Below are 16,230 nucleotides of genomic sequence, written 5' to 3' on the forward strand. Positions count from 1 at the left end.
AAAACGTCTGCGAAGAAAATAGTAAGACCCATTACAGATCAAGTCGAACATTCCCAAATACGAATAAAAATGACACATACAGAAGCAAACATCTATCAACTGATAGCAAGCTCATTGGTATGAGGCCCGAACTTTGCCACAAGTGAGATTCTCTTTCAACAGCTGCTAAGTAAACCTCAACTGTCCCGAGACTTCTGACATACTCTCAGACTGCGCACAACGCCTCAGTGTTGTGTTTCACAGCTTTAAATCATTTATTTTGGTTTGGATGAGGGACACCTGCATTTCGGCATCAGACAACACGTTTTTCTGAGCTCAAGCTCCTTCAAAGCGGCAGCGGCACCCTTCCTTTCTCCTTCATTTCTCAATGCGTAGGTCCTTTGCGTTCTCATCCTCCTTCCACTGCGCAGACTATTTGAAGCATCCTCTTGATCAGTTGTACAGTCAACGGCCGATTTTTCAAAATCTCTAGGGGCCCCGAAATTGCCCGAAAAATCGGCCAGTTGGAAAAAATGAATGCAATGTCTTTTACTGCCTTTAAGGTCTAAAATCACCACAGGCACATCCGAAAAAGCTCTGAAGGCCTACCAGTACACTTATTAGGCATATCGGTGCTCGTACAGTGACAAGAGATGCCAGGTGCAAGTGTCGATATTTAAGGAATACATACTGTGCCCCATGGCAATTTCCCCTTCCCACGCTAATGATTCACCGCTTAAAGGGATACAGAATAAAAATCGAAGAATAGAGAGAAAACCCCAAAATTGAATTCCTAAGACACGATTGCTACAGTATATAGTCATTATTCAGGTTACTTTTGAGCGGATGGCTTTATTTTTGACTCTCTATGAGCGGCCACCGCGTCACTCCCAAAGCGCTCCCGACAGCAAGCCGGCGGATCTGACGTCACACCTACCCTCAGCAGCCGCGGAGCGAACTGACCGGCTGCGCAGTTTTGTTTTCCTCGCGCTGCGCAGTGCAAAATGCAAAGTTCTAGTGAGAGTGAAAGCATGAGTGGAGATTATGACTCCGACTTGGATGAGCGGCCTACAGAACGACCACGAACGATAAAGGCGTATGCCTACGATCCGTCCGCGTCGTCAAGCGAAATTGACGACGACCCGCCGCAGCAGTCCCCCTCCGCGGTGCCGAGTCTGGACCAGCAAAGTGGTGTTTACACTGTGCATTCCATGTACACGCGTTCGCCTCGAGAGATCAGGGGCGGCATCATAGGTGGAAACCAGATTTAAACGCGGTTCCTGCGGCTCGGATTGCAAGCTCGCACCTGTCACGAATGAGTTAGCGAGACGAGAGGCGCACGCCTCATTGACAGTGTTGCATCCGAGGCGGTGCGCACAGCGCGATTCACTCACGCAAACGCTTTGCCATCTTTAGCTTCAACGGAGCGAGGATGCTTATGCCTCAGGCTATGCAATGTCAGGCGACGTAAGGAATTTACTCTGCGTTCTTCGCAAAGCGGCTTGCTCCGCCCGCTTGGATGGGTAGCTGCTAGCGCGTAAAACATGAAAGCCATCAGTGCACAATACAGGTGCCGTGAGTACACACTGTACATAGAAAAAACGTAGAAATCATTGAAGATATTGACGCGTGTAGACCTCCCTGTACCTACGCCATCGGAGCAGGTGCGGCCGGCGGTGTGAGCATAACAGTCGGCTGCCGACTCTCGCGCGGCAGGTGCTTGATGCTCGCAAGTAGCTGTTTTGAGAATAGATGCGATGAAGCAACGGGTGAGGATAGGAGCCAGGCATGTGCAGCGACTTAAATGCGCCTCCGTAAGCAGGGAACGTTTTGTTATTCACGGAGTGAACGAGTACATGCGCAGCGGTTTCAGCGTCCCGTTGTTTCATCGCAGCCGAGCACTCCTTTCCTTGGTGCACACGAGATGGTGCCACGAGTCTCATGTCGGCGAATTTTTTTTCGACAGCCGTCGCTTCAGACGATGCGGATTTCGATTCATTCTGGCAGAATTGGCCAAACATCTGGCTCAGAACGTCGTACAAACGACAAATTACGGTCAAACGGCACCTGTGCGCAAAACTACAGCGTGAACAAGTACGCGAAAGAAAGACTACCGCTGCCTGCCATTTTCACATGCGCACAGCAGGCCCTAGGCATTTTGCGGCGTTGACACGGCTGCTCCACACATCAAACCACAAATCCACGAGATCAAAGACGAGGTTTTCGAACAGCTCACACGAGGAAGCGGTACGAGTAGGACGGTCGAACAAAGAAAGCGCGTTGCTGCGAACGTCAACTCGCCCCTTCGCGCGCTCAGAGTGGACAATCACTCGCAATGGGCCTCGAGGTGGGTAAGCGTGACGTGATATCCGGTTTTGCCAGAGCTTTCGGAGGATGCCGGTAGGTGCTGTGATTTGAGAAATATTCCCTAAAATAATTACTTTTCGCTCACTTCTCCTCAGAAAGAGTCGTTTTGGTCGCTCTCGGTGCGACAGCTATCACTGGAGACAGAAATCTCAGTGACAAATTTTTTATTCACTATCCCTTTAACGTTACTGTATTGAGGTGAAGCTGGCTTTTGGAAACCGGCATTATGCAACACCGTGCTTTCCAAGCTTAGAAGCCAATCGCGAGGATCACCAAGGCGGAGTTGGTGCCATCACTGAGAGCAGCGAATTCGTGCAATAAAAAACACGGCGCAGAACAGCAACAAGCTTAATAGCGAACGTCAAAGTAGCTAGGCCTACGGCTGCCAGCGGATCTGCGTGCGTGCGTCGGTTCGAGGCGGCGAGATAATCGAAATGGCGGCGGTGGTGCTTTTGATTAAAGTCATTTTGGAAAATTGTCAGAAATCGGAAAATAGTTTCGGAAAATTGTCATAAGGTCTGGAGAATCGGAAGGCGAAGGGCTCTTGCGTCCGAAATTCCAGACGTTCTTATAAATTAACTCTATGGGAATCTGTTCACACATGTTTGCAAGCTCGTGTTCTTATAAAAAAAAGTGTAAACCATATCCGCGATTTTTCTAGAGCCGATGTTCAGGCTGTGACGGTAGAAATGGAACGCTTTGTTGATGAATTTATTGCCGAGTTTGATCAGCGCTCAGTCAATGAAAACTGGTTGATGTATAAAGGCAAATTACTGTACCTTACCGATCTTTATGTACCCAAAAGAATTGTTAAATCTGACCAATGTTCCCCATGGTGCAACACAACATTAGGCCGCCTATGCAACAATAGAAGCGCTTGTTTCGATGCGCGAAACGTTCAAACCTCGTTATATGTTGGTCAGATTATCAAGCTGCTAACACTGCTTATGTTCGGGCGGTTGCTGAAGCAAAACACGTTTTCTTTACTGTTACGCTTCCTTCGTACTTGCACAGTAACCCTAGTAAATTTTGGAGCATTGTTGGCGGGAAAACTAACAGGCAAAACATTCCAACAATGCTGTTCCTGTCGATGAATGCTGCATTGTGCTGAATAATGCTGCATTGTGCTGAATAATGCTTTCACATCAGTTTTTCATAAAGTGTCGCCTGTTTGTAACCCTTTGATTGCGGTTCGGAATTTCCCACCTATGGATCCCATTGGTATAGATTGGGACGGTGTAACCAATCTAACGGCTTAAAAATATCTTCATCTGCAGGACCTGATGAAATCGCACAGAAAATTCTAAAATGTACTGCCGTGTATTCATGTATTATGCTCTCTAAAATTTTTGAACAGTCCTTACAGCGCTCAATTCTACCTGGCGATTAGAAAGATGGGAAGGTGGTTCCTGTTCACAAGCCAGGTACTTCACATTCACCCAAGAACTATCGCCCTATCTCATTAACCAGTATTCGTTGCAAATTTCTAGAACATATATATTCACACTTATTTAATTTCCTAGAAACCAATTCATTTTTTAACCCTTGTCAGCACGGCTTTAGGAAGCACTGTTCATGTGAGACTCTGCTATTATCATTTACCAATGACCTGTTCTTTAATGCTGACCTAGGTTATGATACTGACTGCATTTTCCTGGATTTCGCCAAGGCGTTTGATATGGTCCCACATAATTTACTAATCCTTAAGCTCAGCAAACTTAATATAAATCCTAACGTCTTATCTTGAATTAGAGACTTCCCTTCAAACAGAACACCGTATGCAACAGCTAATGATTACCCTTCTCCTTCCTCTGCTGTAACATCAGGAGTGCCGCAAGGATCGGTGCTGTGTCCATTGCTTTTTCTCGTCTATATTAACGACCTCCCTGACTGCATTACTTCTTCCTCAATTAAGCTCTTCGCTGACTGTACTTTACCATAGAGTTACTGATCCAGTTGATGCAAGCAAACTTCAAAACAATTTGAATAATGTCACTCTGGTGCAGTAAATGGCTAATGCAACTTAACGCAACCAAATGTAAAGCTATGCAAATTTCCCGCCGTTCAAAACGCAGTGACACGCGCCTATACTTTCTTAATAGTAATCAGCTAACACCTGTTGAATCATACAAGTATCTCGGTCTTCCTATCACAGATAACTTCTCATGGCACACCCACATTGAGTACGTCTAATAACGCTAACCGCATGCTTGGATACCTGTGTCGTAATTTTTCATCTGCACCTTCATCTCTTAAAGTAATTCTTTACCGAACATTAGTACGATCAAAGCTCGAATGCGCATGCGCCATATGGGATCCCGCTCAAGCCACTCCAACACTTGCCCTTGAATCAATCCAAAACCGTGCAGCTAGATTCATTTTATCAAATTACTTGCGTCATTCCAGCGTTACATCAATGAAAAACACCCTAAACTTACCCGATCTTTCATTCCGTAGAAAATGCGCTCGCCTTTCGCTATTTTATGAAATTTCGCACTTTAACCCTGTATTAAAAGAGCAGCTTCTCACACAGCCGTTTTATGTTTCGTCTCGATCAGACCATTGCTTGAAAGTAGGTGTGCCGTCATGCAAGACTAACCTTTACAGCGATTCTTCCATTCCTCGAACAAGCACAGAATGGAACCATCTTCCCACTGCCATCGCCGCCATCACAGACACTACTAACTTCAAGAACGCCATTCAACATGCCTTTGCTTAAATCTAATGTTATTTGCACAAACTGTTATGTTTACCCCACTCCTTTCTCTAGTGCGTCCAGGGCCTGAAAGTAAATAAATAACTAAATATTGCGAGTTTTTTTACAGATGACACTTTTTTTTTCTTGTTTTGCATTTACGTCTTAGTTCATTTGACAGAAATTCGCAAGACCGACATGAACCACAACAATCCAGTTCAGCCACCGGGTTGTTCCCGCAGTTTTGAAGGCAAGCACTGCAATTTCATGCAGACATCCCCTTCGCGGTTGTGACAATCCTTAACACAGCAGTATCTGCGCTCGTTCACACTTCTCACGAAGGAGCTGCCAAGAGGCTGTGATGAATCCATTGGAAAAGCAGGCTTTCAGGATGGCCTGAGCGCACCACGGACAATGGTGGAATGACAGTGAAGGCCTACTCGCAGGTGCTCACCACTGCTGCTAGGTGGCGCGACATGTACAGGCAACACATCCTTGAAGCCCTTGGGTTCAGCAAGAGCAGGGGAAAGTAAACATGGCCGAATAGAGATTAGTAGGAGGCGACTGGAAGATTGGTGGAAGAAAAGTAGAGATACGACAAAAAACGGAGGCGCACAAAAACAAAGTTCACAATAGTGGTCAGAAAATTTGGTTGTGGGAGTTCGTCGTGGTTTTCTTTTTCTTTTAACCTAGGTAGTATAATAGCGGTAGTATAATAGTATAGGCAGTATAATAGCGAGCTTGGTGGCGCAACCCACCACCGGGTTCCAAAGGGGACGTTCGTCCATCCATCCAACTTCATTGCGGGGTGGCCACACGTTTACCAGAGCTTTTCCTGCCCTGACATAAACGGCATTTCAGCTTGTGCCACAAAAATAAAAGCTAGCGTGTACCGCTGAGCTTTCCTTTGAACTTATTCGCCAGTTGGAACAGTACGCCTAGCTACTCAGATCAGCTTTATAGGCAAGGAATATCCACACAACACGCCTCTTACCATCGCATACTACAGTGAATTTCGCGAGGCCTGCGAACGCCGTATAGGCAAGAAATATCCACACAACACGCCTCTTACCATCGCATATTACAGTGGATTTCGCGAGGCCTGCGAACGCCGAGCGTTGAACTATTTCCGTTGGACAGAGCAGATACCAGGGTACACGAGGGGGCTAATGCCAGACGTTCAAGACACCCGAAGCAGGCCGATAAATGGTACACAAATATTTACAATTGAGCTACGCAGTCGCCGCTGAACGGCCAGTTCTGCTCGTCTTTGTGCGCGGCTCTTGTATTATGTACGAAAAGGAAAAATTGATAACTAATTGGGCCACTTTTCTTTTTCTTGCAGTGTTCGTACAGAATACCTACAACCTGACGCAACATAAAACACACGTTTTAGACTCGCGTGACGACAAAAGCAGCTCGACCATTCCGAATCTCGCGCGGCAACACACGTGAAAACATAACTGCAGGGCTTGACAGTCCACACTTACACGTTTTGGGAATGCTGCTGTTCAGTGCTTGAAAGCTCCACTCACGGCGGTGACAACACCTTGCCGAGGCAAACGCACACGGAAAGCGCCTCGCACCGTTGTCATAAAGAACTGCCGTAGTAACCGTTGTCTGCCGTTGCCGCGACCTTTTAAATGTTCCCCAACACACCCGCTTCTCGCGGCCCTCGCGTCACTTGCGTGATAATCGCTGCTGATGATAGATAATTATGATCTGCGACTTTGCTGTGCTAGGGTGCTCTATAAGAGCGCGGGCTCTGATAGAGCACCCTAACTGTTGAAAAATTATGATTAAAGAATCAAACAAAGGAGTAAACAAAAGCCTACAGAAACTTCTGTTTCAGTGGGAGTAAATATCTTATAGCCTTTGAGATTTGGAGGCGCGCACTTTGTGTTGCCAAATCTCGGAGGCAATGTACATCCCTGTCGGCGCGGTCGGCGTGTCGTCAACACCCCTATCATCATCAGTAATTATCTTGTCAACTGCACGAAGCGAGTGTATTGAGGAACATTTTAAAGTTTCAGCAACGGTATAGAGAAATTTCTCTTTTACAACGGTGCCAAGAGCTTTCCGTAAGTTGATTACCTAGGGGTGGTGGTGTCACAATCGTCAGTGGGGTTTCAAAGCACAAACGTGTAAAAAAGGAATAGTACGCGCTGTGCAGTGCTGTTTAGACACCGACCACTGTATCGGCGCGAGATTTCGAATGGTCAATTTGGCCTTGGTTGTTCTAGTCGCGCAAGGCTCTGATTTCTGTTGCGCTAGGTTTTAGGTGTTCTGTTGTAACACTAGCTAACACTAAAGCAAGCCATGAAGACGACAGAAACTGGGTTGTTTGACGGCATATTTGGCGGTGATCTCTTAGCTCGACTGAACTTATACCAGTTGTTGGCCCGCTAGCCGACTCCGGATCCTGCTCTGTCGAACGGAAGTGGTTCAAACCTGGGCGCACGCAGGCCTGAAGAGGTTGTTGTTGCCTAAAGAGGTTAACTCGATTGTCCCTTCGTATAAGCAACTCCCCCCCCCCCCTTCCCCCTTTTAGTCACGGAATAAACTTCATTCGACTTAAGCGAATGGACAGCGACAAGCAGAACGGACGCTTCAATTGAGCTTGTGATTTGAAAATAAGAATTCATGCATCCTCCTTGAATGTATGGGGACTGTGGCGTTCTGCAAAGCACGGCTGAGGTCGCGAGCGTCAGATACGCAGCTGAGGTAGCCGCATTCCAATGTATTAAACACTCGTGTACCGCATTCAGGGTGGCATAAGAACCTGGTTGGTAGAAAATTAGCCCCTGCGTTTCTGACGTTATAGGGCTCCATAGGAAATTTAGTTATCCACTGGACTTTTCAAATTGGTTCGTTATTAGAGGTGACAGAAAAAATATAAGTGTAACATTGTGTCAGCATGCTGCCATTAGGGAAGCTACACTGCCAGCTAGCACAGGCACTCTCTCTGTGTTCCATACCGCAGCTGAGATCACATTTGTGTCACGGGCCTGCCTCTGTACCGACTTTGTTGGTATCTGCCTGACGAAAAATATGGGCCGATCTGAAAGACGGTGCAGTCTAACACGGAGTCTCAAAGCGATAGCTGTCATGAAGTAAGAATGTGACAAACTTGCTTGTGACGAATGCTACAGAGGTTTCAAAGAGTGACTTTGACAAGAGAGAAGCATGGGCTGCTGTCCAGGAAAACAAGGGTTCAATATCACCAGCGGTCACAGCGGTACTTTAGGCGGATTTTACCCACTTTAGTGACAGATAACTAGAGGTGTGTTGAGCATACATGAGCACGTAGCAGTGCGCTCAAAATCGCAAGTTTACAGGAGATATTTGATAAATCAGTGTGCAAGGTCTGTCGTGACGTATGTGCGCACAGATATCGAGACGTCAACCAGCATGCCGCCAGGTGTTTCCGACTCCAGAGGCTCCCAGGAAGGCAGACACCTTCCTGGGAGTTCAGTTTAGCTTATTTCCCTAAAGACCCCTATGTTAGGGATGTTACATGAGGGATGGGGTGATATATTACTGTGTTATTGAAATACAAGTTCTGTTAGCCCTTGCAAAAACATTGATAGACAACTTACAGATGCAACTTGGTGGAGAAGACCATTCCAGTGTGATGCTGGCGGGAAGAAAACTGTGGCTGTAAAAGGGGTGCTGCGGCCGCAACAACAAATGACAATTTCCTCACTTGAGCGATAACAGCGGCACTCAGTAGCATCAAGCTCTCCTAGAAATCAGAACATCACTATTAAATTTAACTGAGTTTCTATAGTCAGTACAGTGTGTTACGAACAAAAGCACAAAGCAGTTTGAATAAGTGAGTAATTTTTATGATAGATTGACGGGTTTTACTTTGAATCGGCGACACACTCCACAGGTTTTAGTGCTGCTCTTTGAGCAATCGCATAGTGTTAAAGAGAGGGGATAGTGAAAATTCAAGAGAACAAAGAAATATATGAAAAGACAAAATGCATAAGTACAGAAATTCTGCACCTGCACACACTGCATCAGTTGTCTGCATTCACAAACTTGCACAGTGTTTGTTTTTCAGAAATGGCAGAAATGTGACGCATCATACCTTGCTAAAATTTTTAGTTTGTCCTAAACTGTTGCCATGTCTAGTAGTAGCGTTTCCTTCATTGAAGAGACCCCAAGTGAAGCATGCTTTCTTACAGCGCCATTCCCATCTCCCGCGATCACCCCATATATGCAAGCTGCCATGAGCAAAGAGTAAATATTATTCACTTGCTTTGTCAGGGCGTTGGCTTTACGGTTTCTCTCTGTCCTCTTTCTACTATACTATCTCCCCTCTGGGCTGTTGTACTTGAGTGCGAAAGTAAGCGTTGAAACTTCTGCAATGCTTTTGCAAGGGGCTAACACATAATTACAACCGTCCAGAGGGCATTGTGTCAATGGCAGGGGAGTTCGAGAGGGCATTGTAGCGACGTCCACGAAATTCACACCCGAAAGGGCTCCGGACACCTCTCCTGCCATACCATATCAGTGGCCAGTTAATGTGTGGTGTAGGAGTTAAGGTGGCGCTATCATTGGCCCCATCTTTTTTGATAACACACTTACAGGCGGAAGATACGTGAACGACATCCTTGATGGGGCGCTTGAGGATTTTCTTTGCGAAGTTCCATTGGCTTGGATCAGAGATATTTGGTATCAGCATGATGGTGCTTCTCCGCACGGCAGCAGCAAAGCTTGCAAATGGCTGCATGAAGTATTCCCGCAGCAATGGATTGGACGGCATGGGCCCATTCCTTGGCTGGCACGGTCGCCAGATTTAACTCGCCTTAATTTCTTCCTCTGGGGCTATGTCAAGGATCAAGTATATCGGATACCAACTACAACATCAGAGAACCTAAAAGAAAAAATAAGAAAAGTCTGCAACTCCATGCCTGATACTATGATCGAGAATGCCTTGGAAAGTGTGCCTATGAGATGCAAACGTGCATTGCAGATGGTGACCTCTTCGAACACGCATTACAATCAAGGGCGCTTTTTGGATTGAAGGTCATTGGAAAATAATTCTGTCCCTAAAGCTGCCTCCCTGCCCAACTCCGTTACACTCGCTCAGCAGGCTGCTAGCTCTTGTCCATTTCAAGCGTAAAAACATCAAGCTATGTTCTTGTTCTCTTTCGTCTTTATTGCTTTGGCACTGCTCGGCCAGCAGCACGCGTTTGTGCCATCATGCGAAAACATGCTGAATGCCCAGATACCTACACCAGACATAACACCCTGCCGCTGGCCAGTCTCGCTGCAGCTGACCTTGTTCATCCATCACACGCTAGAGAGCAGCACAATAACAGTGCGCAAGCGCCCCGTCACTTGGTATTTTTTCGTATTTCATAGCCTTTTTTGGAAAATGTAAAAAAGGACCACGTGAGATATATCGTGTTGGAAACAATTTATTGAGAGGTTACTCAAGTTGCTTTACAACTTTGCATATAACACTTGAGGTCTGCAGCCAATGCTTAAATGGTTGATTAATTAAACATAACTAATCCATTAGTTAAGGGGGAAATAAAAATTGCCTGAGTAACTCTAGGCCAATGCCAACATTATGCATTCGGTTCAACTCGCATCCAGAGTGCCTCTCATTTTTAAAATTTTCGCTCAAGTTCAGTGGGATAACCTGTATAAACCTTAGTGCTCTTTCTTTTTATACTCTTCGGAACTTTTCCATAAGATAGTTTGACTGGGATCCCAAATTATACTTGCATGTTCAAGAATAGACCTTACTAAAGTTTCATTAGCTCTTGTTTTTACCTGTGATAATGCCATTCTTAATTTCCCGTGCAGAAATCCTAATTGTTTGAATGCCTTGGTGCATGCAATCTCAATGTGATCAGCCCGTTTTAGATTCTGTGACACCAAAATGTTTGAGTGGCGGAAGTTGTGTTATTTTAATACCTGATAATTGGTAACAAGAGTACAATAAGCCTCTCTATATGGCTTTCATAGATTACAAAAAGGCATTCGACTCAGTAGAGATACCAGCAGTCATAGAGGCATTACATAGTCAAGGAGTACAGAACGCTTACGTAAATGCCTTGGAAAATATCTACAGAGGTTCTAAAGCTACCTTAAATTCTACACAAGAAAATCAGGAAGATACCTATAAAGAAAGGGGTCAGACAGGGAGACACTATCTCTCCAATGCTATTCACTGCGTGCTTAGAAGTATTCAAGCTATTAAACTGGGAGGGCTTAGGAGTAAAAATCGACGGTGAATATCTCGGCAACCTTCAGTTTGCCGATGACATTGTTCTATTCAGCAACAATGCAGACGAGTTACAACAAATGATTGAGGACCTTAAGAGAGAGAGTGTAAGAGTGAGGTTGAAGATTAATATGCAGAAGGCAAAGATAATGATAAATAGTCGGGCAAAGGAACAAGAGTTCAGGATCGCCGGTCGATCTCTAGAGTCTGTGAAGCAGTACATTTACCTAGGTCAATTAATCACAGGGAACCCTGATCATGAGAAGGAAATTCACAGAAGAATAAAAATGGGTTGGATTGCATACGGCAGACATTGCCAGCTCCTGACTGGAAGCTTACCATTATCACTGAAAAGGAAGGTGTACAATCAGTGCATTTTACCAGTGCTGACACATGGGGCAGAAACTTGGAAACTGACAAAAAAGCTTGAGAACAAGTTAAGGACTGCGCAAGGAGCGATGGAACAAAGATTGCTAGGCATAATGTTAAGAGACAGAAAGAGAGTGATTTGGATCAGAGAGCAAATGTGTATAGACAATATTCTAATTGACATCATGCAAGAGGATAAACAGAGCTGGGCAGGTCATGTAATGCGCCGGTTAGATAACAGTAGGACCATTAGGGTTACAGAATGGGTACCAAGAGGAGGAAAATGCAATCGAGGATGACAAAAGACTAGGTGGAGCGATGAAACTAGGAAATTCGCGGGCGCTGGTTGGAATCGGTTGGCACTGGACAGGGGTAATTGGAGATCGCAGGGAGAGGCCTTCGTTCTGCAGTATTCATAAAACAGGCTGATGATGATGATGATGATAATAATTGGTAGCTGAATCGAATAGGCACTTTTTTTCTGGTTACTTGCGTAACTCTGTTTACATGACATTTATTGCCATATTCCAAGCCAAACAACAGTCAGCAGTTTTTTTGTAATGAAGACTTGTACCTTTCCTGGTCGTTGACATTGCGCACAGTGGTGTAGACCATGCAGTCATTGGCGAATAACATAAATAAGGAACAATAAGGGTCCCAGAACCAATCCCTGTGAGACGCCTGATAAAACCTTAATATGGCTCGAATCAAAGATACACTAAAATACACGTAACTATATTGAGATGAACATCTATTGATTTGAGCTGCTCAATTAACTTGTAATGTGAGCCTCGATCAAAAGCATTAGCAAGATCAATTAAAGTTATGTTGGCTTGCAGGGCAGAATTAATTACCATGGCAAAGTCATGCATAATTTCAAGCAACTGGATTGCAGTTGATAAACTTTTAAGAAATTTGTGTTGCCGGCTATAATGTAAATTACCTTTAAGCAGCTTATGATTGCTTTATTGATGATGTGTTCTAATATTTTACAACAACTTGTTAAACATATGGGCTGATAAGTATCAACGAATAGTTTGTCGCCGTCTTTGTGAATGGGTATCACTTTCGAGCATAGCCAATCCACAGAAAAGCACTCGCATCTAGCGATACTGTGAAAATGGCATGCAAGAATGGGGGTAGCTGTTCTGCGCATCTTTTAAGAAACTGGCTTGAAATGTTGTCTGGGCCACCTGTCTATTTTATGTCAATAAGGTATAAGTTTAAGATGCCCAGCTTTGTTATCTGCACAAAGGGCATAAAGGTACGTGGTGCTGATAAATCATCATTTGTTGTGGCGGTACGTGTGAAGGCAGATTGGAAATATGAGTTAAACCAATTTACAATGGTATGTGCATCTTCTACTGCATGGTTTGCAATCTTTAGCTGAGATACCGGCCTGTCTGCTCTTGATAAGTACTGCCAGTATTTTTATGGTTGATGTAACAAAGTTTGTCAGTGTATTCGAAAAAAATTGTTTGGTGCATTTAACCTCTGCCTTTAATTTGCAAGAAAGTTCACTTACTCCGGTGGAATTTATTTTGCTTCTACTCATCCGCAGTGACCAGGCTTCTCCCATCGGTGCCCTCTGCAATGGCCTTGAACAATGAGTTTGTGCTGTGAAGCATCATCACATTCTACCCTGTCACAGAAGGTACCACAGCTCGAGTATATCACGGTGTCCATCAGAAGAACGCTCCTAGTCTCAGGTGCCACCACAGGTATGCTTTTATGACCACTGCTTCAGACTGGATGCGTGCAACTGCCCTTGCGCAGGAAGAGAAACCTGCCAGCTGACCTTTAATGGCGACGACCGATCAGGGCCAAAGCAGAAGTCGCCTATTTCATATGATGGACAGAACCAGAGGCCAGCAGTACCTGGTGGACACCAGAATGGATGTCAGCATCATTCCTACACAACATTCAGACTTGAATGACACCGCTGACCTCTTACCTTCAAGCTGTCAATGGTAGCAGGATCCCTGTTTACAAATCGTGGCCCTTCACCCTGAACCTTGGCCTGTGTTGTGTGTTCCGTTCGGTTTCTCGTCACTGATGTTCAACATGTTCTCGTTGGCACCGACTTCGTGAACTACCATGGACACACTGCTACATTGCTCTCTGTTCATGGCACCGTTTCTCCTGACCCACCTATATTCACCCCAACCATAACATTTGCTGGTAATCCTTTTGCTTGTCTCCTTCAAAAGTTCCCAAACCTCATGTCACCATCTGACTGAACAAAACCAGTGCAACATGATGTTCTTTATCACATCCTAACAACTGGCCCACCTGTTTTTGCTTGCCTATGAAGGCTCGCCTCGGACAAACTTAATATTGCCCGAGCAGAGATTGAACACGTGTTGGAACTTGAAATCATATGGCCATCATCAGTCTCCATTCCATCCACCTGTTCCCCAAGAAATCAGGCGACTGGAGGCCATGCTGGCACTACCGATCCCTGAATGCAAAAACGATTCCTGATAGGTGGCCACTGCCTAACATCCAAGGTTTCATGTCATCAATGGATTGCAAAACAAAATTTTCCGAAATTGATCTGGTGCGAGCTTTTCACTCAATTCCTGTCGCAGAAGAAGACATTCCGAAAACAGCAATTACCACCCCACTTGGCCTCTCAGTTTTTGAGAATGCCATTCAGTCTCTGAAAAACTGCACAGGCATTGCTGCGGCTCATCGACTCAGTCCCATGTAGTTTACCGTTTGTGTTCAGCTATGTTGACAACCTGCTCGTGGCAAGTTCATCCCATGAAGAGCATCTCCAGCACCTCCATCAGCTTTTCGAGTCCCTATCAGCAGATGGCATCATTATCTACCCTATCAAGAGTGACTTCTGAATACCATCACTTGATCTTCTCAGCCATCGTTTGGATAACAATGGCACCTGCCCTCTTCCTCACAAAGTGCAAGCCATTGTCAAGTTCCCCAAGCCACCTTCAATCACTAAGCTACGTCAGTTTCTAGCCTTGGTAAAGGTTTACTGCCAATTAATTAGAAACTAAACTGGAAATATGCTGCTGGCACCCCTCTAGCATTTGTTCTGCGGAAAACACTCGTCAACTGCACTACTCTGGGACACCCCAGCAGGTGAAGCTTCCATTTCCATCAGGCATGCTTTCGCCGATGCCATAATGCTGTCTTATCCCAACCCAAGCTACCCGTTGTCGCTTTTTATTGATGCCTCCAGCTGTGTGGCCGGAGCCATAAGGTGAACAGGGGGTGGAGCCCCTTGCTTTTTTTTCGAAACGCATGACTCTCGTTCAAACACACTACAGTGTTTTCAACCGTGAGTTGCTTGCCATATTTCTCACCGTGCGGCATCTTCACTGATTACAATCCTCTCACCTACTCAATTGACCACTCTGAATCACTATATTTACAATGCGAATGAGGTGTGCCAGCTCTCTATCTCATAGTTTTCAAGTGACATACGCCATGTCAGCGGCACTGACAACTCTCCAGCTGACACTCTTAGTACCGTGGATGCTATCACATGCAGTTGCTCCAAGAGCTCTACGTCAACATCACTTCCTCTTAACCTCCAAGAATCAGCTACAGAACAAGCAAAGGATTCTGAGCTCCATCATCTACAGGAAGCGTCAACATCTTTTCAGCTTGAATCGGTCACTTTTGAAGATGTGCCAAATGCTTGCGACAGCGCCACCAGCACACCTAGGCCTTACCTAACCGCCTCTTTCCACCAGCAAATATTTCAAACCGAACGCCGTTTTTCCTTCTCGCGGCCGCCGCGTTCCAAGCCGCAGGATGACATACTCGCGTCCCTGCACCTACGTACTTAAGTCTGCAGTGTGACGTCGCTTGTGGTGACGCGTGACTTCGAGAAGTATTCAAGGCTCCATCTGTTATTTGTGTGATCATCTATTGCTTGGATTGACGAATTGAAGTTTAGAGAGAAATAATAAAACACACAAACGGAATGTTTGCATGTTTTTTGCTTTACTTCGCACCGAAGCAAGAGAGATGTACTTCCGCTTCATCTGCTTGTTCCCATGGTCATGCGGTCACAGCACAGGTACCGAAACTATGCCATTGTCTACTGTGTTCCAGCGCGTGATCATGATCTGCGATCCACTTGTTTTGCCTCAGCATTCACGTAGCGCTGAATTATACCGATGGTCACGTTTCCTTGTGCACAGCGTGCAAAATCGTGCGCTACTGCGTGAAACAACAGCTTCAGCGCAAAGCCACCAGCTGAAGCGCGCATCGCGGAAAAAAAAAAGCGAGGAAAAAAAAGGTTAAGGCGGGGCCCGTGACATGTCTTGCAATCCTCGACGTCCGGCATGGGAGGACACAAGGAAGGAATTTTGCTTGCGAAGGCTAGACGGGGCGAGAGGGGAGGGAGTCTTGCTATGCAGTGGAGCCCGCCTGCTGAAATCATGGGTTCGCGGCACTGAAATATTTCTATCTCTGCTATTAATGAGCCGACTTGAAAAATTTTTGCGGCAGAATGCTCCCTAGGGGACACGTAACAACTTCCAGCATATAATCAAAATTTGCTATGGGGCCTGGTGAGGGGCCCTTTAAGTAAAAATAT

At 45.5% G+C, this 16,230-nt stretch overlaps 1 protein-coding gene across 3 annotated transcripts in view; it reads right to left on the reverse strand.

Annotated features, from left to right (window-relative positions):
* LOC142592639 (uncharacterized) overlaps window positions 1-6,804 on the reverse strand; it is a 79,717-nt gene extending 72,913 nt beyond the window's left edge. The window contains exon 1 of one of the 3 annotated variants that reach the window (XM_075704196.1): window positions 6,532-6,804. The gene's annotated coding sequence lies outside the window, so the exon portion shown is untranslated. The remainder of the gene's footprint in view (window positions 1-6,531) is intronic. The other 2 variants (XM_075704195.1, XM_075704197.1) reach the window with 2 other exon arrangements.
* Between the last annotated feature and the right edge of the window lie 9,426 nt (window positions 6,805-16,230).

The sequence above is a fragment of the Dermacentor variabilis genome, chromosome 9 (genome assembly GCF_050947875.1).
Source record: "Dermacentor variabilis isolate Ectoservices chromosome 9, ASM5094787v1, whole genome shotgun sequence".
In the NCBI taxonomy this organism is placed as follows: Eukaryota; Metazoa; Arthropoda; class Arachnida; order Ixodida; family Ixodidae; genus Dermacentor; species Dermacentor variabilis.